Source organism: Lissotriton vulgaris, unplaced genomic scaffold, assembly GCF_964263255.1.
Source record: "Lissotriton vulgaris unplaced genomic scaffold, aLisVul1.2 SCAFFOLD_440, whole genome shotgun sequence".
Taxonomy (NCBI): domain Eukaryota; kingdom Metazoa; phylum Chordata; class Amphibia; order Caudata; family Salamandridae; genus Lissotriton; species Lissotriton vulgaris.
In genome coordinates, this window is record NW_028245134.1 from 917,198 (window position 1) to 943,982 (window position 26,785).

Genomic DNA, 26,785 nt, shown 5'->3' on the forward strand with positions numbered 1-26,785 from the left:
CCCTTTGTTATCGGGAGTTATTCAAAGTGCGGAATTAAGACAGAACATACATGGGCACAATTTAAACTAAAAGCGACGAGGAGAGGGCTTTCACGCACTATAAATAAAAAAATAAAAAAAGCAGCACATGTGAGGGCGAGGCTGCTGAGCAGAGGCTCGGGCTGCACTCCAGACTCCACTCAGTCACAACTTGTAAACCCCACACCCCCACCACTTTCAAATGTCACCAGGCCCCCCTGGCAATGCAGTGTAACAGCCCTTGCCCCTACGTACAAGTTACCGAGCGTCAGAGCGTGCTGCTGCCTGCAGCCCTTCGTTCAAGCCGGCGGCAACAGACACGGGGTGAGGAGTCCGACGACGAGGTCAGGTCAGCCAGCAAATCAACCAGAGCACTGGCTACAGGCAGCTGAGGTGAGAATTAAATCATTCCTGGAGCCTCAGGGGTGCTGCGCCACACATAGACTTCAAAAGGGCAGAGGCAGGGGGGCGAGTGGCCTCTGACGTCACCTTATGCTGTGACTATCGGATCATTGGCGGCTCACAGACAGGTAACTGGAGAGGCGCCAGGTCAAGTGCAGGGCCATTGATGCGATAGTCACAGCATAAGGTGACGTCAGAGGCCACTCGCACCCCTGCCACTGCCCTTTTGAACTCTTTGTGTGGCTCTGCGCTGATGGCCTGGCAATCTCCCTCTCAGGAGGTAGAGGGGGAATTTGTTTGACCCCTCGGACCCCCCACCCTTGTCCCCTGTGTCCCCCCACTCCAAATTCTGGGGGGGATATGTCCCCCGCGTCCCCCACAGTTCCTACGCCCATGTCACCATCCTACCCATCCCGCCGGCGTCACTGGGGACCCAGGCTGCCAGGGACCCCCTTGCTCTGAATGGCCCACGGGCAGGTCCTCCGGGGTCATGGGCCTTGGGGGGGAGCAGCAGCCATCCCGGCTCCAGCAGCAGCACGACAGGGCCCTGGAGCAGCACGACGCGGGGTCCGGGAGCAGCGGGTCAGCGGGGCCCCTGAAGCTCCACGACGCGGCGGGGGGGGGGTGTGCCTGGAGCAGCGGGTCAGTGGGGCCCCTGGAGCAGCGGGTCAGTGGGGCCCCTGGAGCAGCGGGTCAGCGGGCCCCCTGAAGCTGCACGAGGGGGGGGAGGCCTGGAGCAGCGGGGCCCCTGGAGCAGCGGGTCAGCGGGGCCCCTGAAGCTGCACGACGCGGCGCGGGGGGTGGGCCTGGAGCAGCGGGTCAGTGGGGCCCCTGAAGCAGCGAGTATCACAAGAAGGGTCCACGGGGGAGGCCGGGAGCACAGGCGGGGCCCCTGGAGCAGCGGGGCCCCTGGAGCAGCACGACGCGGGGCCCCTGGAGCAGCGGGTCAGTGGGGCCCCTGGAGCAGCGAGTATCACAAGAAGGGTCCGCGGGGGAGGCCGGGCGCACAGGCGGGGCCGCAGTCCCCAAAGAGCAGCAGCACAGGGCGGAGCCTTAATCAGTATCAGCTGGGCTCAGGGGGGAGCGAGCAGCACACGGCGGATCACCAGCAGCACGGCGGGGGATCACCAGCAGCACGGCGGGGATCACCAGCAGCACGGGGCGGATCACCAGCAGCATGGGGGAATCACCAGCAGCAGCACACTGCAGCTCCCCAGCGGTACTCAGCACGGGCGGGGGGGGGGGGGGATCACCAGGGGCGGAGCCTCAATTAGTGTCAGCTGGGCCGGGCGAGGCCTTTATACCCCGTAGATCCCTCCAGCTGCGGGTGGTTGTTGGGTCTGCCCGCCCCCCTCTCGGTGAAGGCAGCTTTACCCCCTCTGCAGGGGCGGCTCTAGGCTCATGGTGACCCTTCTAAGACCCCGCAGCTCCACTCCGGCGGTTGCTTCAAGTTTCAGCCCCCCCCCCCCCCCCCCCCCCCCACCCACACGTGGCTCTAGTTCCGCCTCTGGGTGAGGCTTCACCCAGGTCTTTGCAGTCAGGGAAAGCAGGTTACCAGTCCTGCGTTTTGGCTTCATCAAGTGCCTTCTGGGAGTTGTAGTCCGTGCATGCTTCCCTCGGATTTGTAACTGAAAAGCCCAGCATTGAAACACTGGTGCCTTGCCCCCCTCTCGCCTCTTCCCGTCGCGTAGGCGCTCCTACGTCACACCTTTATGCATTGCGTGCGAAGTGTTCTTCTGCCTTCAGAGCAGGCCTGCGCCATAGACCTCTCCAGGAGAAGCCAGGCCTGGCTGCCACTTTCACTGCCCCCCTTGATGGGGTCGGGTTCAGGCTGTGCCCGCCGCCCGGGCCCAGCATGACCTGGAAGAAGCAATGCCGTGGAGTGCGAGAACAGGAACACACCTCCAAACATTACTGGCAATACTTTGGCATTTTCCAAATCAAATAGCCGGAATGGATTGGCATTTAACGCGGAGTTCCATTTGTTGCGCTATATACCAATATGCGACGTGCCGGGTTCCTTGCATGACCTGTTGGAACCAGTCTGTAAGATGACATTCGATGGGACATCAGCATTACACAAAGAAACACAAGTGTTCGCGTTATTCAGATGTGATTGCGCTACACGTTTGCCACGAATGGCGCTTCATTGTGGTTCTTAGTGAGGTAAGTAATGTTATGAACTTAGCATGACCCGTGCAACGTTAAATTACGCGAACCAGAAGTGTCATCAAATCGGGTACGGAAGACTTGCCCTTCATTCTTCTGAAGTCGATAACTGAGCCTCGAGCTCCGTGATATTAGCACTTGGCCTGCACCTCTACATACCTCATTCTGTTGTGTGCGCTCATGAATGTGCATTATTCACCTGCACTAGCAAGGACACCAGGAGGATGAAAGGCTGAGCCGATCCGCCGGAAGTCTGTCTCCTTTTGGAAATATTGAACATTGGTCCGGTCTTCAGTGAGGTTTGTGTTCAGCGCCCTTTCGGCGGCGCGAAGTGGCCCTGATGGCTGTGGGAGAGCGCTCAGCCAAAGCTCAGAGTCCCGGGGTCGACCCCGGGTTCCGGCGGCAGATTATGATGCCCTAGAAGTCGCCGTCACAGTTTAGAATGGGGATTTCACATCGATAATCTCTTCGCATTGACTTGCATCTGGCCCGGAAGTGACGACTGAAGCTTGGAGCCAGGACAGTTGTGTGCATTTTCGAATTGTTTTCAGCCCTTCGCGTTTCCTTTCGTTTGGTTCACACACGGATGAGAGGCCAATCCCTGCAGCAGCTTGCAATGTCTGTGTGAGCTTGGGCAGGGCGGCATGGACCTTGGATGAGGCCAATCCCTGCAGCAGCCGCAATGTCTGTGTGAGCTTGGGCAGGGCGGCATGGACCTTGGATGAGAGGCCAATCCCTGCAGCAGCTTGCAATGTCTGTGTGAGCTTGGGCAGGGCGGCCTGGACCTTGGATGAGAGGCCAATCCCTGCAGCAGCCGCAATGTCTGTGTGAGCTTGGGCAGGGCGGCCTGGACCTTGGATGAGAGGCCAATCCCTGCAGCAGCTTGCAATGTCTGTGTGAGCTTGGTAGGGCGGCCTGGACCTTGGATGAGAGGCCAATCCCCGCAGCAGCTTGCAATGTCTGTGTGAGCTTGGGCAGGGGGGCATGGATCTTGGATGAGAGGCCAATCCCTGCAGCAGCTTGCAATGTCTGTGTGAGCTTGGGCGGGGCGGCCTGGACCTTGGATGAGAGGCCAATCCCTGCAGCAGCCGCAATGTCTGTGTGAGCTTGGACATGGCGGCATGGACCTTGGATGAGAGGCCAATTCCTGCAGCAGCTTGCATGTCTGTGTGAGCTTGGGCAGGGCGGCCTGGACCTTGGATGAGAGGCCAATCCCTGCAGCAGCTTGCAATGTCTGTGTGAGCTTGGGCAGGGCGGCATGGACCTTGGATGAGAGGCCAATCCCTGCAGCAGCTTGCAATGTCTGTGTGAGCATGGGCAGGGCGGCATGGACCTTGGATGAGAGGCCAATCCCTGCAGCAGCCGCAATGTCTGTGTGAGCTTGGGCAGGGCGGCCTGGACCTTGGATGAGAGGCCAATCCCTGCAGCAGCTTGCATGTCTGTGTGAGCTTGGGCAGGGCGGCATGGACCTTGGATGAGAGGCCAATCCCTGCAGCAGCTTGCATGTCTGTGTGAGCTTGGGCAGGGTGGCATGGACCTTGGATGAGAGGCCAATCCCTGCAGCAGCTTGCAATGTCTGTGTGAGCTTGGGCAGGGCGGCATGGACCTTGGATGAGAGGCCAATCCCTGCAGCAGCCGCAATGTCTGTGTGAGCTTGGGCAGGGCGGCATGGACCTTGGATGAGAGGCCAATCCCTGCAGCAGCCGCAATGTCTGTGTGAGCTTGGGCAGGGCGGCCTGGACCTTGGATGAGAGGCCAATCCCTGCAGCAGCTTGCAATGTCTGTGTGAGCTTGGGCAGGGCGGCATGGACCTTGGATGAGAGGCCAATCCCTGTAGCAGCCGCAATGTCTGTGTGAGCTTGGGCAGGGCGGCATGGACCTTGGATGAGAGGCCAATCCCTGCAGCAGCCGCAATGTCTGTGTGAGCTTGGGCAGGGCGGCCTGGACCTTGGATGAGAGGCCAATCCCTGCAGCAGCCGCAATTTCTGTGTGAGTTTGGGCAGGGCGGCATGGACCTTGGATGAGAGGCCAATCCCTGCAGCAGCTGCAATTTCTGTGTGAGTTTGGGCAGAGCGGCATGGACCTTGGATGAGAGGCCAATCCCTGCAGCAGCCGCAATGTCTGTGTGAGCTTGGGCAGGGCGGCATGGACCTTGGATGAGAGGCCAATCCCTGCAGCAGCCGCAATGTCTGTGTGAGCTTGGGCAGGGCGGCCTGGACCTTGGATGAGAGGCCAATCCCTGTAGCAGCCGCAATGTCTGTGTGAGCTTGGGCAGGGCGGCATGGACCTTGGATGAGAGGCCAATCCCTGCAGCAGCCGCAATGTCTGTGTGAGCTTGGGCAGGGCGGCATGGACCTTGGATGAGAGGCCAATCCCTGCAGCAGCTTGCAATGTCTGTGTGAGCTTGGGCAGGGCGGCATGGACCTTGGATGAGAGGCCAATCCCTGCAGCAGCCGCAATGTCTGTGTGAGCTTGGGCAGGGCGGCATGGACCTTGGATGAGAGGCCAATCCCTGCAGCAGCTTGCAATGTCTGTGTGAGCTTGGGCAGGGCGGCATGGACCTTGGATGAGAGGCCAATCCCTGCAGCAGCCACAATGTCTGTGTGAGCTTGGGCAGGGGGGCATGGATCTTGGATGAGAGGCCAATCCCTGCAGCAGCTTGCAATGTCTGTGTGAGCTTGGGCGGGGCGGCCTGGACCTTGGATGAGAGGCCAATCCCTGCAGCAGCCGCAATGTCTGTGTGAGCTTGGACATGGCGGCATGGACCTTGGATGAGAGGCCAATTCCTGCAGCAGCTTGCATGTCTGTGTGAGCTGGGCAGGGCGGCCTGGACCTTGGATGAGAGGCCAATCCCTGCAGCAGCTTGCATGTCTGTGTGAGCTTGGGCAGGGCGGCATGGACCTTGGATGAGAGGCCAATCCCTGCAGCAGCTTGCAATGTCTGTGTGAGCTTGGGCAGGGCGGCATGGACCTTGGATGAGAGGCCAATCCCTGCAGCAGCTTGCAATGTCTGTGTGAGCTTGGGCAGGGCGGCATGGACCTTGGATGAGAGGCCAATCCCTGCAGCAGCTTGAATTGTCTGTGTGAGCTTGGGCAGGGCGGCATGGACCTTGGATGAGAGGCCAATCCCTGCAGCAGCCGCAATGTCTGTGTGAGCTTGGGCAGGGCGGCCTGGACCTTGGATAAGAGGCCAATCCCTGCAGCAGCTTGCATGTCTGTGTGAGCTGGACAGGGCGGCCTGGACCTTGGATGAGAGGCCAATCCCTGCAGCAGCTTGCTTGTCTGTGTGAGCTTGGGCAGGGCGGCATGGACCTTGGATGAGAGGCCAATCCCTGCAGCAGCTTGCAATGTCTGTGTGAGCTTGGGCAGGGCGGCATGGACCTTGGATGAGAGGCCAAACCCTGCAGCAGCTTGCAATGTCTGTGTGAGCTTGGGCAGGGCGGCATGGACCTTGGATGAGAGGCCAATCCCCGCAGCAGCTTGCATGTCTGTGTGAGCTTGGGCAGGGCGGCCTGGACCTTGGATGAGAGGCCAATCCCTGCAGCAGCCGCAATGTCTGTGTGAGCTTGGGCAGGGCGGCCTGGACCTTGGATGAGAGGCCAATCCCTGCAGCAGCTTGCATGTCTGTGTGAGCTGGGCAGGGCGGCCTGGACCTTGGATGAGAGGCCAATCCCTGCAGCAGCTTGCATGTCTGTGTGAGCTTGGGCAGGGCGGCATGGACCTTGGATGAGAGGCCAATCCCTGCAGCAGCTTGCAATGTCTGTGTGAGCTTGGGCAGGGCGGCATGGACCTTGGATGAGAGGCCAAACCCTGCAGGAGCTTGCAATGTCTGTGTGAGCTTGGGCAGGGCGGCATGGACCTTGGATGAGAGGCCAATCCCTGCAGCAGCTTGCAATGTCTGTGTGAGCTTGGGCAGGGCGGCATGGACCTTGGATGAGAGGCCAATCCCTGCAGCAGCTTGCAATGTCTGTGTGAGCTTGGGCAGGGCGGCATGGACCTTGGATGAGAGGCCAATCCCTGCAGCAGCTTGCAATGTCTGTATGAGCTTGGGCAGGGCGGCATGGACCTTGGATGAGAGGCCAAACCCTGCAGCAGCTTGCAATGTCTGTGTGAGCTTGGGCAGGGCGGCATGGACCTTGGATGAGAGGCCAATCCCTGCAGCAGCTTGCAATGTCTGTGTGAGCTTGGGCAGGGCGGCATGGACCTTGGATGAGAGGCCAATCCCTGCAGCAGCTTGCAATGTCTGTGTGAGCTTGGGCAGGGCGGCATGGACCTTGGATGAGAGGCCAATCCCTGCAGCAGCTTGCAATGTCTGTGTGAGCTTGGGCAGGGCGGCATGGACCTTGGATGAGAGGCCAATCCCTGCAGCAGCTTGCAATGTCTGTGTGAGCTTGGGCAGGGCGGCATGGACCTTGGATGAGAGGCCAAACCCTGCAGCTGCTTTCAATGTCTGTGTGAGCTTGGGCAGGGCGGCATGGGCCTTGGACGAGAGGCCAATCCCTGCAGCAGCTTGCAATGTCTGTGTGAGCTTGGACAGGGCGGCATGGACCTTGGACGAGAGGCCAATCCCTGCAGCAGCTTGCAATGTCTGTGTGAGCTTGGGCAGGGCGGCATGGACCTTGGATGAGAGGCCAATCCCTGCAGCAGCCGCAATGTCTGTGTGAGCTTGAGCAGGGCGGCCTGGACCTTGGATGAGAGGCCAATCCCTGCAGCAGCTTGCAATGTCTGTGTGAGCTTGGGCAGGGCGGCCTGGACCTTGGATGAGAGGCCAATCCCTGCAGCAGCTTGCAATGTCTGTGTGAGCTTGGGCAGGGCGGCATGGACCTTGGATGAGAGGCCAATCCCTGCAGCAGCTTGCAATGTCTGTGTGAGCTTGGGCAGGGCGGCATGGACCTTGGATGAGAGGCCAATCCCTGCAGCAGCTTGCAATGTTTGTGTGAGCTTGGGCAGGGCGGCATGGACCTTGGATGAGAGGCCAATCCCTGCAGCAGCTTGCAATGTCTGTGTGAGCTTGGGCAGGGCGGCATGGACCTTGGATGAGAGGCCAATCCCTGCAGCAGCTTGCAATGTCTGTGTGAGCTTGGGCAGGGCGGCATGGACCTTGGATGAGAGGCCAATCCCTGCAGCAGCTTGCAATGTCTGTGTGAGCTTGGGCAGGGCGGCATGGACCTTGGATGAGAGGCCAAACCCTGCAGCAGCTTGCAATGTCTGTGTGAGCTTGGGCAGGGCGGCATGGACCTTGGATGAGAGGCCAAACTCTGCAGCAGCTTGCAATGTCTGTGTGAGCTTGGGCAGGGCGGCATGGACCTTGGATGAGAGGCCAATCCCTGCAGCAGCTTGCAATGTCTGTGTGAGCTTGGGCAGGGCGGCATGGACCTTGGATGAGAGGCCAATCCCTGCAGCAGCTTGCAATGTCTGTGTGAGCTTGGGCCGGGCGGCATGGACCTTGGATGAGAGGCCAATCCCTGCAGCAGCCGCAATGTCTGTGTGAGCTTGGGCAGGGCGGCCTGGACCTTGGATGAGAGGCCAATCCCTGCAGCAGCTTGCAATGTCTGTGTGAGCTTGGGCTGGGCAGCCTGGACCTTGGATGAGAGGCCAATCCCTGCAGCAGCTTGCAATGTCTGTGTGAGCTTGGGCAGGGCGGCCTGGACCTTTCCATTCTCAGGCAATCCGACGCACTCGTTGCTATTGCATGGCACATCAAGCGCCTCTAAGATTCTTCCTTAATCTGCCACCGGATTTCACTGGAACCTTCTTTCTTATCAGAGGAAGAGAAGAGTTCGCGCCTTCAAAAGACCTTGATATTTAAAACCCCGCACCACTGAAGAGACTTGCGCGAGGGCAACCTTGAGGACTTCCCAGTGACCCTATACAAACCACCGCTCGTGAAACAAATACATTCGCATCGTTTTGAAGTGAAATGTTGAGAAAAGCAGGCATGTAGTCACAGTTCACATGTATGCTTGTTTATTTCATATAGTAATCGGAACAAATGTTAAAAAAGCATGTATATGAATCTTGCATCTTCAAGCAGCAAGCAAACAAAGGTCGCGGACTTAGGGTGGGGGCGTCGTGTTTGCAAGTGCATTATGGATTGAAAAGTACCTGCTGCTGCATTCCTGGTCTCCAGCAATTTTCAGGTAACAATAAAAATGTGAAGATCACTTTGGTGATTAATAACCTTTATTGAGAGAGATCAGAGGTTTGTCTAGTGGAAGTTTTGACTCTTGGTAAGGTAGCCAAAGTGGGGTAATATGCCTGCAGCAAAGAACGTGTACCACGCAGATCACAACATGCATATCATGTGAATAGGTCAGTGAGTTACTATTTTTGTCTGAGAAATTCTTTTGGTATTTGCATTTTTTAAGTTAACATCCTAACATTGAACAGTGAGCTATTAACGAATTAACCGTCATCAAAGAGCTGCATGAAAACTTCAAGGTATAGATTAGAACGTTATGATTTTTCCCGAGTCTTTCCTTATATTAATGTTGGAAAATGGGTTCATTAGGATGGAAATCAATTCTGATTATCGAAGAGAACCCCCCAACCATGATGTTATGTTTTGAATTCTGAGTTTGTGCTTATTTAGTGTTGCAAAGCCATCCTGGACCCTGGGCACTCCCCAACGTTTTGCTGACTGGTACTGGTGGTCCCTGACTCTGACTGACCCTGGGCTCTGCCTGAACAGGCACAAGAAGGAGCGGCTGCAACTACTCCTTGTACATTCTCAATGCTCTGCTTGCCTCACAAGCAGTGTGCACCCACAGGGCCGGCCTCAGGCATGTGCAAGCTGTGCACCTGCACAGGGCCACCATGAGCCTGAGGTAATATGAATTTTTATGGTCAATTGTGTCCCCTATCGTAGACCCCAACGGCTCCATGTACGTGCTTCTAGTACATGTAAGTTCCCTCCACAACCAGCTATGAAGACGCAAATACATTTGCGTCCAACGTTAACATGTCCTCTTTCAGATCCACCATGAATGGGTCAGATGTTCCGCTCTCAAGTGTGCCTTGCCAACGTCTTTATGTGGTGCACTTTCATGCATTTCTAGCTCTGGCGAGTTAGGCCCTGAATTCTGCCATCGAGCCTTTTCCTGCCTTCTGCCTCTGAATGCTCCAAGCCTGGCCCTGCATCTATATACATGACCTTTGTCTTACTCCCTGCGCGGCTAACGGTGCTTGGCTCGGCCTGTTGCCTGCCAAGACTGTATTCAGCCTTCAAGTTATCTGCTCCGCTCCTCGAAAAATACATTCCTGTCTAATAGTTTAGGTAAACATCCTTCCAGCTGCAGAGCAAAGGGCCCGGCCTCACTGTTTCCGTACAAATAATTCATAGCTCCTGTTACCATGGTAGGCCCATGCCCCCTCGCATCTCATGCAGACACGTAGGCGCATATGCACGCACCAGCAGTCAGTATAGAATAGCCTCTGCCCAAGAGACCTTTCCTTCTAGATAATACAGTTCCTCAAACACAAGATATTAGATATGATTTGGGATTAGGTTGTTCTGACACTCCAGACTTCTGTCTCCACATGTAGGGCTAAATGTCAAGTCCCCTTCACCCTCCAGTTACACGTCAATCATACGTCATGCTGCTGCGCGCGCATCTCTGCCACATGTTCTTGCTGACTCTGCAGGATCCTTCTAGGGATCCACCCACTTATGACACCTCTTTTGTGACGTTTCTAGCACACACCTCCGTGTACGCCCTAGTGCACGCCTTCTGTTACGTATTTCTGTTCTTATCTCGTTTCTCTCAGCTGTTACGCCTTCTGCATTCAATATTACTGTATGAAATGACTATATATATGATTTCATGTTAATAAATCATTGTACATGTCCATTGCAATTACTCTGAACCCTCGTGGCGATGAGTCATGCTACCTGGTTCGAACCAATTCCTTTTTAAGGAATAAAACCCCTTTTAAACCTCAGATACCACGGATTCTGCCTTTTCATTTTGACTGAGTTATTCTTATTGAACTTTACCGCATAAATTCCGTATAGGTAATTAAAATTTACCACATAAATTGGCGCCCGAATAGGGACCCCCTCCCCCACCCCACGCGCCGGCGGTGCGTTGCAGGCCCGGTCCCCTGCCACAGCGCTGACGGACAACTATGCGTACCCGCAGGATTTCCTGTATCTCCCTAAGGCCAACGGAGGTGACTTAGGCTGCGATCGACACCCAGACGAGGCGGTGAGGAGTGCGGAGGATCCCGACCAGAGCCTAGCTGAAAGAGCAAAGTCCGAGGTATCTAGAGGCCCACCAGTTCCGAAGTTCCGAAGTGCTTACGTCACGAGTCGAGTCCAGTCGAGTCCAGTCCAGTGTCCAGTTTCCGAGGCCTTCTGTTCCGTGCTTCCCGGTGAGTACCGTTGCTGGGGACGCATCTAGACGAGCGCATTAATTTGTGCCGGTCAAGACGAGTTTGGGTACACAGACCCGGTCTGCACTGTTTAGCGGTGTATCTGTACTGTTTAGCAGTATATCCAGTATGAAATTATCTAGTTTTATTCTAATCATTATTGTTCGCTCTGAAATGTTTTAGTATGTTTTAATGTTGAGGTATGAGTGATTGTTCGATCTGCATTATTGTGTTTACTGTATTAGTTGTGTCCATGTTCGAGTAAGTATCAAGTCCAGAGTAGCACAACTGAAACATGCCGCTGTTCTCCAAACTAAGACAGATAGGAACTAGAAAAGGGATTCTAGAAGAAGCAGTGCCTGTTCCACCTAGGGACACTCCAGGGCAGTTTATGTACCACAAACACGGCCTAGATGCTGTATTATATCTCGATTTGTGGGTAGACTATACTAAAGATTTAGCAGAGAATCAAAGATGGCCCGCTACAGGGACATGGGATGCCGAGTGCATCATGAGAGTAGAAGAAGCGTTATGGAAAAAGAAAGCCAGACAGTCACAGAAGGACGCCATTGAACTATGGCGTAAAGAATCGCACAGACGCACAGAGAAAGCACTCAGAAAAGCGGAGAAACATAAAGAGGATTCAGACAAAGCCCAAGAAAACGTATTAGTTGAGGAGGGGATACGAGTTAAAGCAGAACAAGTAGACCGACAACGAAACACTCTTATGAATGGTATGTATCCTTTGCTGGCCGAGGGTTTACCTAAGGCCACTCCGGAAATACCGAAGGATCTGCCCCCTCCCTTGCTCCCGACTAAAGTACATCACAAGACCACAAAAGACATATTCCTTTCTTCCTATCTAGACGACGTAGCTCCAGCATACACAAATCCACGTGTTCAAGCACTACCCGCTGATGGTACTCCACCCCGAAGTAATCTGCTCCCACCTCCGCAACGAACTCCTCCTCCCGTTGCACATCCTCCACCTGTTTCCCCAACCCTTCCTGCACCTATTCTTCCGATTATTCACCCATTAAATCCTTTTGGTCCTGGCACCTCGGGAGGTGCGACAGGTCTTCAAACACCGCCACAAGCACACCGATTGACTTATAGGGATTTAGCGCAACAGCGTACACCTCAATCAGCGGATTATGACATATTTAAAGAACGTCTCACAGACTGTAGATATGACCCAGTACCCGGTAAAGACGACAGAATGATGCTCGCATCAGTACGATTACGACGAGTTACAAACTTCTTATTGTTACTACCAGGAATGGTTGATCATCTAGACAGAATATATCATTTTGTTCAAACGGGGGAAGGCCCTGAAAGTATTGGCGAGGCCATGGCTTACCAGATAGTTGACACTCAAGGCAAGATATTACGGTTTTTCATAAACTGCCTAATAAGAGAACAAGATAGGCCTGGTGTAGACCAGGAAGGAATGAAAGCCCTTAATAAATGGGGTCAGAATATAGCAGATGGAAAACATGATAAACAGAGTTGCATAGAAAATATGTATCGAAGGATCCGGAAGGTAGTAGAACAGATACACGAAAGAAGAAGACAGTCCGCACCAGAAATAGATTCAGATAAGAATGAATTTTCAGAGGAGGAGGAACAGCTAGAAACGGCAACAGGACAATCACAATTACCAGCTAGAGAAATGATAGCATATGTAGGTAAGGGAAGACCTTATAATAACTCAATGCGTCCGGTACGTCCGGAAAGTAAAAGAATCTTTCAAGCTGCCATGTCAAATCCAAAGACCCCCGAACATCTATTCCAGGCCGCTGATAGAATACTTCAAGAACGCATGGGGTACCATGTACTCAATTCCATGGATGAACAAGAATTGGCTAGGTCAGCCGTACAATGGACTGACGACCCTGATAAATATAGTGATGATGGTTTAGCGCAGACCTTTTTAAACCTTTCCCCTGATGAACAGAAATTAGCTGGTATATATATGGTTCAGCATCTCATTACATTATTCAAAGGCCAACATTCTGATCCAGGTCCCTTACCTGATATTTTAATAGAACTACTCTCGCCACAATGGAGAGGTCTAGGTACCGACTTGATTAAAGTAATTCTAGAACATCGACACAGGTATAATACTTTTCTGAATACACGGTTTGTTCCAGCTCCACCTGTCGAAAGAAAAATGTATTACATAGACAGACAGAACCCCTTGCGAGAAGTGCATCCAGTCCAGAATGCTGATAATACCTTTAGACGCGTGTTTGTGTACACGCCCATAACGAAAATGGAACTGTTAGAAATGAAGAAATTAGTGCCCAGTCACGATAAAGACCCAGCAGGTTTCCACCGCGAAATCAAAGACATGTTACTCATGGGGGATTATACCTATCCCGACATTATGAAAATATTAAAAGTGTTAATGCCTGCCGGTATTTACGAGAAACTCAAAGAAAAAGATTGGGAGGTAGGAGACCAAAAGATTGATTGGGCTGCATTAGAAGACGAAGAAAAGACTCGTACCCCGGGAACAGGGCTTGGGGACAAATCTAAAGCATTACCAGGATTGTTAGTGCAAGTATTGCCACGTTTATTAGCAACTAAAAAGGAGGACTGGGATGCAATCTCAGCCTGTAAACAGAAACCCGATGAAGACACTAGCGATTTTTATTCCCGATTTGAAAAATGTTTTGGTATTAATAGTGGCCTGAAAGCAAGTAGCGAGTCATACCCACATCTTTTCGTAACAAAGCTAGTCGAAAATTCTCTGCCCCAAGTTAAGAATCGTGTACAGAAAGTCGAGAGCACATGGCAAGCAAATACGCCTTCACAAATGTTACAAATGTTACAGTACCACCAGAATAGAATTAGAGAGGAACAAGAACACGAACAAAGACGCATGAAAGACACGAAGATGAAAATGTTAGTTGCTCAGTCAGTTCCAGCTGACGGTCAGAAAAAGGGCACGACACAGTCCAATAATGCAACAGCTCCTGTTAAAGGGACATGCAACTATTGTAAACAGCCAGGTCACTATATAAACGATTGTGCAGTTTTGAAACATAATATACTTACTGGAAAAACTAAAGAGAGACCGCGTCCTCCTCGACAGGACCAGGTTCAACAACAAATACCACAGAATATCCAGCCTATGCAAGCCTCACAACAGACAGTACAGACAGTAGCGGTGCCACAACCCCAACCGATTGCTGCAACTCAACATGCATCACAGCAGATGTACCAGTATGCCCAGACTGATTATCCCGATTATCAGCGATACACATGAAACAGCCTAGAGAGGGAAGTTGGCTTGCCTCTTATTGAGGTTCCTGTAGATCAAGAGGGTCCTTCTGTACACAGTCAAGTATTAGGGAAAGACAGAAAGTTTTTAATTGATACAGGGGCAAGCCGAACAACGATAAGTCATGACGAGGTCCCAGGGGCACCCCTCTCAGTCTCACAGAATGTTTCCCTTGGTTTTTCAGGCAAGCCTATTATTAATGAAGTATCGCAACCACTTCCCCTTGCAGTTGGCCCATTAACATGTACTACAGATTTACTGCTCACAAAGTCATGTCCAGAAAACTTGTTAGGTATCAAGACTCTGAAAGCTCTAGGAGCTGTTATTTGCTGTTCTCCGGAAGGAGTACGGTTGTTTCTACGTGACTTTAAAGGTCACTATGTGTTGAGAGATATTGATCCTCGATTACAGAATGTACCTGCACATTTATGGGCGCAAGGCCCCACTGATGTAGGTTGTATGCACATTACACCGTATCGAGTCACACTCAAGCCAGGTGTTGTTTTACCACGAATTCGACAATACAAGTTACCCCCCGATGCTGTAGTGGCTTTACTGAAAATCATTGAAGAGCTCATTGCACAAGGAGTGGTTGTAGAAACCAACTCGAATTTATGTAATTCTCCTATCATTCCGATTCTTAAACGTACTGATCCAAAGGCACCACCAGTTTATCGATTAGTTATTGATCTGCGCGAATTAAATAAATGCATTGTACCACAGTACCCTGTGGTCCCAGATATCTCATCTCTATTGACAGCTATTGATTCTGAAGCAACGTTCTTTACTGTTATTGATCTTAAGAACGCCTTCTTTAGTGTCCCTATTGATCCAGGAAGCCAATACCTTTTCGGATTCTGTTTAAATGGACGAAGTTTCAAATTTGCACGCGCACCTCAAGGATTCACAGAAAGCCCCAGCATCTATAGCCAAGCACTGAAAAGACAACTAGACAGTATTCACATGCCTGAAAACACTGCCCTACTCCAGTATGTCGATGATCTACTGATCACCGCCCGCAGCGAACCTGAATGTGAACTAGCGTCACTGACGGTTTTACACTTCCTGGCCGACAAGGGGCACAAGGTGTCCCCTTCGAAGCTGCAATTCTGTGTTCAGCAAGTGATGTACCTTGGGCACTTGCTGTCCAAATGGGGGAGACAGCTAACGCCTGATCGCATCCAGTTAATTGCAGGCATGTTACCACCCAGGACACAAAAGGAGGTGCGGGCTTTTATAGGCCTCACTTCTTACTGCAGACAATGGATCCCTCAGTATGCATTTCTAGCAAAGCCACTCATTCAGTTAACAACTCAGGAGGCAGCGTCTTCGACTGTCCTCCCTTGGACTCAGGAACATACACAAGCTTTTTACGACTTAAAGAAAGCCTTATGTCAAGCACCAGTTTTAGCGACACCATGCTACAGTAAGCCTTTTACACTTTTTGTCACAGAACGTGAAGGTACTGCATTGTCGGTACTCACGCAGGATCAAGCAGGTTCACACAAACCGTGTGCTTACTTCTCTAGTACATTAGATCCAGTAGCCCAGGCTCTGCCTGCGTGCTTGAAATCAGTTGCAGCAACAGCTCTAGCAATCAGACAAAGTGATTCAATAGTGTTAGGACATCCATTGACAGTACAAGTTCCACACTCCGTGGAAGTTCTTTTAAATCGAACACAGACACAACACTTGACTATAGCAAGATTGACAGGTTATGAATTGACATTATTTCAGCCACACATAGAAATTAGACGTTGTAATACATTGAATCCTGCTACACTTTTGCCATTAACTGAAACAGACCCATTGGCACATGATTGCATTGAAGTCATTACTATCACGACGAAACCCAGACAAGACTTGACAGACACCGCATTACCAGATCCAGACCTGACACTTTATGTGGATGGTTCATGCATGAGAACAAGTACAGGAGAATTAGTGGCCGCCTACGCAGTCACAACAGAAACTGAAGTCATAGAAACCAATTGTATTGACATCCTGTCAGCACAAGCAGCAGAGCTCATCGCTCTGACACAAGCCTGTATTCAAGCCAAGAACAAGAGAGTTAACATATACACAGATTCCCGTTATGCATTCGGAGTTGTCCACGACTTCGGTGTCCTCTGGCGAGAGAGAGGTTTTTTGACTTCTCACGGTGCCAAAATTCAACACGGTCCCCTCATGCAAACTCTGTTAGACGCAATACATCTGCCTACAGCAATATCCATCATGAAGTGCAAGGCACATACAAAAGTTACAGATACTATTTCCCAGGGTAATGACCTGGCAGACCGAACCGCAAAACATACAGCTCAGAATCAGATTCACACCACTGACCTGACAAAGACAATCGTTGCGACACCGACACATTGCATGACAGTTAAGGATCCCGCCCTAGATGTAATTGACATACAGACACATGCTACGCCAGACGAAATCAAGAAATGGACTGAACTAGGAGGGATCCAGACAGAACAGGGATGGATGACGAAGGGAAAATCCACATGGTTTCGCCCTGACTCAATGGTTCAAGTTATCATTAATACCGTACACAGTCCAGCACATTTAGGAGAAAAAGCCATGTTAGACAGTATTCAACATCTCTGGTTCAATAAACACTTACGAGCAGCAGCCAAACAGAAAGTGCGTACTTGCATGATTTGTTGTCAGTTCAACCCAGGTAAAGGCGTTCCCGTAGAGCAAGGTGGTTTTCATCCTCCCGATCACCCTTTTGAAGTCTTCCAGATGGATTATATCCAGATGGAACGTTGTCGAGGTTTCAAATATGTCCTCGTAGTTGTATGTGCACTATCCCGTTGGACAGAAGCATATCCAGTCCCAGATTACACTGCTCCGACCACTGCCAAGCAGCTGGTTCGTGAATTCTTCCCTCGATATGGTTTGCCCCGTATCGTATACTCAGACAACGGTCAGCCATTCTCGTCCGAGCTTATGAAGCAGGTATCACTCCTGCTAGGCTACCAATGGAAGTTCCACTGTGTCCGACATCCTGAAGCAGCAGGTCTCGTAGAGAGACACAATCAGACCCTGAAAATTCGTCTTTCTAAAATCTGTAAGGAGAAGGGTGTCGACTGGATCGTAGCTTTGCCGGTCGCCCTTTTCTACATGAGAATGGTCGCCCACTCCAGAACAGGGCTATCCCCGTATGAGGTGGTCTTTGGTAGGCCACCGAATATGTGGGGGACGCCTTTGCCAAGAAAAATTACTGATGTTGATTGTAATATGTTGACAGATTACCTTGCTTCCTTGATGTCTGCACTACAATCATGTCGTTCACAGGTAGCTGCAGCCTTTCCCGACAACAGCGAGGTGAAACCGCATGACGTTGTTCCAGGAGACATCGTACTTGTGAGAAAGTTCGACAGGAAAAGTCCGCTGGAGCCCCGTTGGCAGGCGCCGAAGTTGGTACTTCTCACCACGAGGACTGCAATCAAGGTCGAGGGCCGCAAAGGGTGGCTCCACTCGAGTCATGTGGAAAAAATTTCATGCATTGCCAGACACTGACTCACCCTCCCCCTCTAAGGACTGTCCAGATTCTAGTGACTCTAAACTTCCCCTGATAGAGAAAACTCCACAGCAGGAGTATAAAGAAAAATTGAGGTCTAGCAAGTCAGACAGTTTAATTGTTTAAGTCCTCCCCTAGGTGAATCGGTTAGACGTGTTTTCTGACATGTATCCCCTAGACCCCAACAGAGAGAGAGATAGACAGAAACAGCTCAAGAAACGTGAATATTGCAAATCTCTTCGCAGCCACTGCATTGTGACTTTATTGATTATGTTTTTTCTGAGCCTTATGATTATTGCTGTAAGTGTGCTTCTACACATGTACTATCCTATATTCAAGCGTGCAAATTCTCCCTTCAACGTCACTGCCGAGCATTCTTTTAGTGAACTGCCCCCGCATGAACTATCTTACAGACTTGCGCTGCGCAACAATACATTCATTAGCATGTTACATCATTCCCATCAGACCACCAATGCTACTAATTGTTGGATATGTGGCCGACTCCCTTCCTATCAGAAATACAAGGGAGTTCTGCCTCTTTTTCCGTACCCGTTCACACATAATGGGTCCTGTGGTGCATGGTTTAGCTTGATTAATTCCTTGAATTCAGACTCCGTAGTCTACCAGGGTAACTGGGTATGGGGAAACCTGAACACTGTTTTGCATAAAGTATGTTTCCCTGACAAGGAGGGTCTTCCCAAAAGGACAGGAACTGATCTAGAAAATGAAGTATATGGATTAGGTAACTTTACACTTAACCTCATGATTCTCAGTGTTGAATCCGAAACAGAACCAGTCTTGCCCGCCATGTCCGTACTTCCAGTCAAAGGTGAATTATGTGTCAGAAAGAATGGTTCAGTACACCTGGGTCATAGTAGATGTACTACTGTGATCGAATTCAGTGATAAGGGCAAGTCTACTTTCAAAGCTTCACGTCATTCCTACTTCATTTGTGGTCATACCGCATATATACGCTTACCTCTAGATTGGAATGGCCCCTGTTACATTGCATTCCTTCTGCCACCTGTTTTTCTAGCCCCTCCTGACTATCATAGAGACACTCATCTAGTACACAATAGACCGCAGAGAGATCTCCCGATTGTCGACTACACGGAAACGGCATGGGAACAATACACAGATTTCAATAAAGGTTTCTTTCCCTATTTAGGTGCTGTCTTTAATAGTAAACTGATACGAAAATTAACTAGAACCCTTGAAGCTGTAGTGAATGAAACTACTTCCGCCCTGGGCAACTTAACAGAGGAGCAGTCTGCTATGCGGATTGTTGTTCTTCAAAATCGTCTCGTCCTTGACGTCATCCTGGCCGATAGGGGCGGAGCCTGTAGAGTCATCGGATCGAGCTGCTGTGTTTTCATTCCAGAAAACGCGCCATCAGTATATAAAGCCATTACCCGTCTTCATAAGATTGCAAGTCTGATACACCAGAATCCAGGCACCTGGACTTGGTCCGGTTGGTTCTGGACCACGTTGTCAGCCTGGGGATGGAAAGTCCTATCCTTCCTAGGTATAGCCCTACTCATAGTATTCAGTTGTTGCCTATGTCTGCAATGTGGGCCAGCGATTTGTGGCTTGTGCGCCACATCATGTATTCCTCATTCAAGTCCTCATTCAAAACGCCGTAAGAAGAAAGAAGAGCAAATGATGTTACATGAACAGATTGATAGATTAATGAGGATTGATATATCATGAAGGGTCCGTAGGGGACAAGGAGGGAATGAGGTAATATGAATTTTTATGGTCAATTGTGTCCCCTATCGTAGACCCCAACGGCTCCATGTACGTGCTTCTAGTACATGTAAGTTCCCTCCACAACCAGCTATGAAGACGCAAATACATTTGCGTCCAACGTTAACATGTCCTCTTTCAGATCCACCATGAATGGGTCAGATGTTCCGCTCCTAAGTGTGCCTTGCCAACGTCTTTATGTGGTGCACTTTCATGCATTTCTATCTCTGGCGAGTTAGGCCCTGAATTCTGCCATCGAGCCTTTTCCTGCCTTCTGCCTCTGAATGCTCCAAGCCTGGCCCTGCATCTATATCCATGACCTTTGTCTTACTCCCTGCGCGGCTAACGGTGCTTGACTCGGCCTGTTGCCTGCCAAGACTGTATTCAGCCTTCAAGTTATCTGCTCCGCTCCTCGAAAAATACATTCCTGTCTAATAGTTTAGGTAAACATCCTTCCAGCTGCAGAGCAAAGGGCCCGGCCTCACTGTTTCCGTACAAATAATTCATAGCTCCTGTTACCATGGTAGGCCCATGCCCCCTCGCATCTCATGCAGACACGTAGGCGCATATGCACGCACCAGCAGTCAGTATAGAATAGCCTCTGCCCAAGAGACCTTTCCTTCTAGATAATACAGTTCCTCAAACACAAGATATTAGATATGATTTGGGATTAGGTTGTTCTGGCACTCCAGACTTCTGTCTCCACATGTAGGGCTAAATGTCAAGTCCCCTTCACCCTCCAGTTACACGTCAATCATATGTCATGCTGCTGCGCGCGCATCTCTGCCACATGTTCTTGCTGACTCTGCGGGATCCTTCTAGGGATCCACCCACTTATGACACCTTTTTTGAGACGTTTCTAGCACACACCTCCGTGTACGCCCTAGTGCACGCCTTCTGTTACGTATTTCTGTTCTTATCTCGTTTCTCTCAGCTGTTACGCCTTCTGCATTCAATATTACTGTATGAAATGACTATATATATGATTTCATGTTAATAAATCATTGTACATGTCCATTGCAATTACTCTGAACCCTCGTGGCGATGAGTCATGCTACCTGGTTCGAACCAATTCCTTTTTAAGGAATAAAACCCCTTTTAAACCTCAGATACCACGGATTCTGCCTTTTCATTTTGACTGAGTTATTCTTATTGAACTTTACCGCATAAATTCCGTATAGGTAATTAAAATTTACCACAAGCCCAGAGCCGCCCCTGGCACCCACAGGGCCGGCCTCAGGCATGTGCAAGCTGTGCACCTGCACAGGGCCACCATGAGCCCAGAGCCGCCCCTGGCACCCACAGGGCCGGCCTCAGGCATGTGCAAGCTGTGCACCTGCACAGGGCCACCATGAGCCCAGAGCCGCCCCTTGCACCCACAGGGCTGGCCTTAGGCATGTGCAAGCTGTGCACCTGCACAGGGCCACCATGAGCCCAGAGCCGCCCCTGGCACCCACAGGGCCGGCCTTAGGCATGTGCAAGCTGTGCACCTGCACAGGGCCACCATGAACCCAGAGCCGCCCCTGGCACCCACAGGGCCGGCCTCAGGCATGTGCAAGCTGTGCACCTGCACAGGGCCACCATGAGCCTAGAGCCGCCCCTGGCACTCACATGGCCGGCCTCAGGCAAGTGCAAGCTGTGCACCTGCACAGGGCCACCATGAGCCCAGAGCTGCCCCTGGCACCCACAGGGCTGGCCTCAGGCATGTGCAAGCTGTGCACCTGCACAGGGCCACCATGAGCCCAGAGCCGCCCCTGCTTTGGCTGTAAATTCAGACACATAAGACCAATTTTTAACTGTGTTGTAGGGATCTACCAATAAATCTTTTTTTGAGATACCCTTTAGACACTTTTTATTAATATTCCTCACTGCACGCCCTATCACACAACCAGCTCCGCAGTCTTCTGGCGTCGTAGCACACCGAGGAGGCACCCGGCCTCCGAGGTGGGGCCCTATGATGAAGCATGACACTGACTAGGTCGGTGTGTGAGGGCTTTCCTATCCATCCAAATTGGGTTGGCAAACTTGCTCTTTACATGGCTCCGTCTCTGTGGCTTTTGAGACACATGTAACCTCTCTTTTTTTCTTATGTATCTAGTATGCAAAGAGACACAAAACATAAATTAATTTGAGTAATGAAAGTCATTCTGTTACCCACCCCCTATTTTAATGTTAACCCATTAGTTTATGTTAACTAGCTTCAGGCACAAATAAGCAGCAAATATAAAGACCTTTTTCACATGAGCCTCAGGATTCTCCACGAGCCTCTGCCACACAAAGACATGACATGGACGAAAGCACATTTAAAAATAAGCACATGCTATTATTTAAACAGCCGCAATTAATATTGACAAAACAAAAAGACAAAGGTAGTTTATTATTTAAACATACTCGCAAATGCAACAAAGAGCACATTATGTTAATCCCTCGTGTTTGTGAATGCATTTTTAAACTAGGTTGAATTAATACAAAACATGCATAAACTAATTAATATTATTAATTCATTATGGAAGTATAACTTAGCGAGTGAAAACGCATTGTATTTCTAAAACTCGCTTCATCACAGGCCATGTCTTCCCTGGACCGGAAACAAGCATCCTGGGATCAGTTTCGGGTTCATAACCCTCATCAGCCAGGCTATCTTGAATCCAGTGGCAAAGTGAGCAAGGGACCCACGTCTGGGCAGACCCTGCCAACTTAGGGCGAATCAATCAATCAGAATTTGTATAGAGCGCGCTACTCACCCTTTACGGTCTCAAGGCGCTGAGGCGGGGGGGGGGGGGCGCTACTGCTCGAACAGCCAGGTCTTGAGTTGTTTCGTGAAGGAGAGATGGTCCAGGGTCAGCCGTAGGTGAGTGGGGAGGGAGTTCCATGTCTTGGCTGCCAGGTAGGAGAGGATCTTCCTCCGACTGTGGATTTGCGGATTCGTGGGACGGAGGTGAGGGCGAAGCTGGCGGAACGGAGCTGACGGGTGGGGGTGTAGAATGTGAGTCGGCTGTTGATGTACTTCGGGCCCGTGTCATGGAGGGCCTTGTGTGCGTGGGTGAGGAGTCTGAAGGTGATCCTCTTGTTGACAGGGAGCCAGTGCAGGTCTTTCAGGTGGGCAGAGATGTGGCTGTGGCGAGGGATGTCCAGGATGAGTCGTGCTGAGGCATTCTGAATGCGATGGAGTCTTTTCTGGAGTCTGGCTGTGGTTCCAGCATAGAGGGTGTTCCCGTAGTCCAGACGGCAGGTGACGAGGGCATGGGTGATTGTCTTCCTGTTTTCGGTTGGGATCCATCGGAAGATCTTTCGGAGCATGCGCAGGGTGTTGAAGCAGGATGACGAGACGGCGTTGACTTGCTTGGTCATCGTGAGGGAGGAGTCCAGGATGAAGCCCAGGCTGCGTGCGTGGTCCGTTGGCTTGGGTGCGGTGCCCAGGGCGGGGGGCCACCAGGAGCCGTCCCAGGCAGAGGGAGATGGTCCGAGGATGAGGACTTCCGTCTTGTCTGAGTTCAGTTTCAGACAGCTGATCTTCATCCATTCCGCGACGTCTTTCATTCCTGCCTGTAGGTTGGCTTTGGCGGAGGCGGGGTCGTTGGGGAGGGGGAGGATCAGCTGGGTGTCGTCGGCGTAGGAGATGATGTTGAGGTTGTTTTGGCGTGTGATGGCTGCGAGAGGGCTCATTTAGATGTTGAAGAGGGTGGGGCTGAGTGAGGATCCTTGCAGAACGCCGCAGATGACTTCGGTGGCCGAGGAACGGAACGGGGGGGAGGCGGACTCTCTGGGTTCTTCCGGCGAGGAACGAGATGATCCACTCCAGGGCCGTTCCTTGGATTCCGGTGTTGCTGAGGCGCTGTATCAGGATGCGGTGGCAAGAGTATCGAAGGCCGCTGAGAGGTCCAGGAGGATGAGGGCAGCAGTTTCTCCGTTGTCGAGCAGGGACCTGATGTCGTTTGTGGCTGCGATGAGCGCGGTCTCGGTGCTGTAGTTTGCTCGGAACCCAGACTGTGAGGGGTCGAGGGATCTGTTGGTCTCGAGGAAGGCGGAGAGTTGTCTGTTGACGGTCTTCCCGATGACTTTGGCTGGAAAGGGGAGGAGCGAGATGGGTCGGAAGTTCTTGAGGTCCGTGGGGTCCGCGGTGGGTTACTTCAGGAGGGCGCTCAGCTCGGCATGTTTCCAACTCTCCAGGAAGGTGGCGGATGCGAAGGAGCTGTTGATGATGTTCGGAGCTGGGGTGCGATGATGGAGTCGGCTTTGTTGAAGATGTGGTGTGGGCAAGGGTCGGTAGGGGAGCTGGAGTGGATGGTGTTCATCATGCGGGTGGTGTCTTCAGTGCTGACCGGGGTCCAGGTGCAGAGGGTGGTGGTGGGGGGCGTTGGTTCGGTGGTCGGGTCCGTGGTCTGAGCGCCGAAGCTGTTGTGTATGTCGGCGATCTTGCGGTGGAAGAACGAGGCGAGTGTTTCGCAGAGGTCTTGCGACGGTGTGATGTCGTTGTTGCAGGTGCTGGGGTTGGAGAGCTCTTTAACGATGCTGAAGAGTTCCTTGCTGTTGTGGGTGTTGTTGTCCATTCGTTCTTTGAATGTGGTCTTCTTGGTGGTGCGGATCAGCTGGTGGTGTTTGCGGGTGGCGTTCTTGAGGGCGGTCATGTGTTCTGCTGTCTGGTCGTGGCGCCAGGCTTTCTCGAGGGTGCGGCAGGTTTTCTTGGAGTTTTTGAGTTCGTTGGTAAACCACAAGGCTTTCCTGCTGCCGGGTCTGCTGGGAGGATTCTTCAGTGGTGCGAGTTCATCGGCGCAGTTGATGAGCCACTGTGTGAGGTTGCGGGCTGCTTCGTTGGGGTCCGTCGTGTTGGTGGGCGGGTTCTGGCTGAGGGCGGTGGTGAGCTGGTCGGCAGTGATCTTACTCCAGCTTCTGCGGGGAGCCTGTTGCGGGTGGTGGTGAGTCGTGGTTCTCCTGAAGCTGAAGTGGACGCAGCTGTGGTCTGTCCAGTGTAGTCCGTTGAGTGGCTGAAGGAGATGTGCTTGCTGGAGGAGAAGATGGGGTCGAGCGTGTGGCCGGCGTAGTGGGTGGGGGTGTTCACCAGTTGCTTGAGTCCGAGGTTGGCAAGGTTACCCAGCAGGGTGGTGGTGTTGCAGTCCTTGTTGTTCAAAGCAAAACCAAAGGGGATGATGGACAAAGCGTTGACAATACAAGCACTCACCCCCAGTCAACTGATCTGGGTTTAATCCATCATCATTCTCTAGTTCACTCCGCCACCCCAGTTCTGACATGGCCATATGCAAATCAGTCTGACCGTGTGCCTCATGGGAACAGTCCAGCCCGAAGTGCTAGGCTATGTCTTTTTTGGACCGGAATCAAGCATCCTGGGACCGTTTTCGGGTTCATAACCCTCATCAGCCAGGCTATCTTGAATCCAGTGGCTAAGTGAGCAAGGGACCCACGTCTGGGCAAACCATGCCAACTTAGGGCGAACAAAGCAAACCTAAAGGGGATGTTGGACGGAGCGGTGGCAATACAAATAAAAAGACAGGCCAATTGCGGGTAATAAAAAAAAAAAGCACATGCACAAGTGTGTGTTCAGAGCTCAAAAGGCCATACTAAATGCCTCGCAGGTCAGCGCATGCGCTGGCTCAGGTGAGACCTAAAAAAAAAATACCACTGGTTCTAGTGGCGTCTGCCACCCTTGGGGACAGATGGGACTAAGACTTAAGGCTGATCGGCTCCCAAGGGGGCAGAAATGGGCAACATAATTGCTCCCCAAAGGGGAGCGAAGCTTCCCGAAGAGGCCGCTCCCCACATTGCAGCTGTTGAGAAATCCCTGGTGTCTAGTGGCTTCTTACCCTCTTGGGCAAAGATGCGCCTAAAACATATGGTCAATCTGCAAACGGCCAACATAAATGATCCCCCAAAGGAGAGGGGGGTGACCCTTCCCAAGGGGCCGCTCCCTGCAAAGACAAACCCGGTGTCTAGTGGGCATTCCTGCTGCATGATAACTCCCCATGTGCAATAGAGCAGCAGGAATGCCCCAAGAGACTTTGGAGGAAAGGAAAACCCTTTCCTTGCCCCCAATGCCTCTTTGTTTGAAACCTCTACCCTCCCTAGGGAGAAACGGACCTTCTCCCGTCGATGCGCTGGAAGCAAATGGCTTCCAGCGCATCCAGTTGCATCTAATGACACTGTGTGCGATGCATGCTGACGACATTAAATGACCGTTCTGATTCTGTCTGCCCGACACAAAATTGCTGTCAGAATCTGTCTTTTGGGGGCCTGTTGCAGGCCCCCCTTCACCCGGAGGCATCCGATTGTGATTCGTGGAGGCGCACAAGGGACCCCTCTTTCCAACCATGCACAATGTGGCAGACACCTTGGGGTACCCAGCACAGGGTGCAAGGTTTTCCACAACCCCCCCTTTTTTTTAGTAGAAGCCTGTGTTCTCGTGGGAGCCTGTGTTCTCTTTTGGAACACAGGCTCCCATTGAAGTCTATGTTAGTCTGATCAAACGATGTTGGGAAGCATCATAATCGGTTTTTCTGGCTTGCAGGACCCAATTTGTTCGAGACTAATTTGTTGCCAACAGTTTCTGAAATGCATCGTAATCGGCCCCTTAATGTGTCCCCAGGGTCTTCTTTGGGGAACTTTTGTATTCTAACTGCCATGGCTCACTGGTTAGAGGCGGCAGACCCGGAAGCAGAGGACGGCCCGGGACAAGGGTTCAATTCCCGACGCGGCAGGGTCGTGGACCAGGGTCAGCGGACTCGACAATTCTCGCCTCGGTGCCTACTCTAACCAGGGATCACACTCAGCAACTCTGGGCATTAGCTTGCCTCATCTCTACAACGGCCCCCCACATTCGCCGGGGATGCCTGGTTTCACCCTGGAGATACCCAGTATGGACCATCTCACAGGGATAGCCAGGACGGGTTCCCCAGCGGTCTACAGCGCCACGACGCCTCAGGGCAGCAGTGCGCTTTACAAGAACACATACATTACATTACAGGAAGGAGATCTTTCCCCTGATGAACAGACTCTGCCTTCAGAATTTGAGAACTCCATTTCTAGCGCAGTTAATGAGGCTCTCAAACATATTGATAAACAGCTATTGGTGTTAGCGGCTGGTATCCTGTAACCCCCGGGAGGGAGAGAGATCGTCCATGACTTGGAGAACCCAGATAATATAGGTCCCATGGGGCCTCCACAGCTAAGAAGCTGCTTTAATTCTAATGGCAAGTATATTAAAAAGCCGTACCAACATAGTTAATAATAGCCAACATGAAATGT

General features: G+C 51.7%; 1 protein-coding gene across 2 annotated transcripts in view; it reads left to right on the forward strand.

Annotated features, from left to right (window-relative positions):
- LOC147666515 (N-acyl-aromatic-L-amino acid amidohydrolase (carboxylate-forming)-like) overlaps positions 1 to 26,785 on the forward strand; it is a 544,437-nt gene that overhangs the window by 339,274 nt on the left and 178,378 nt on the right. Inside the window, exon 1 of one of the 2 annotated variants that reach the window (XM_086949027.1) lies at positions 309 to 367. The exons of the other annotated variant lie outside the window; for it this stretch is intronic. The gene's annotated coding sequence lies outside the window, so the exon portion shown is untranslated. Of the gene's footprint in view, positions 1 to 308; positions 368 to 26,785 lie in introns of those variants that run through there. 2 annotated transcript variants of the gene reach the window in all.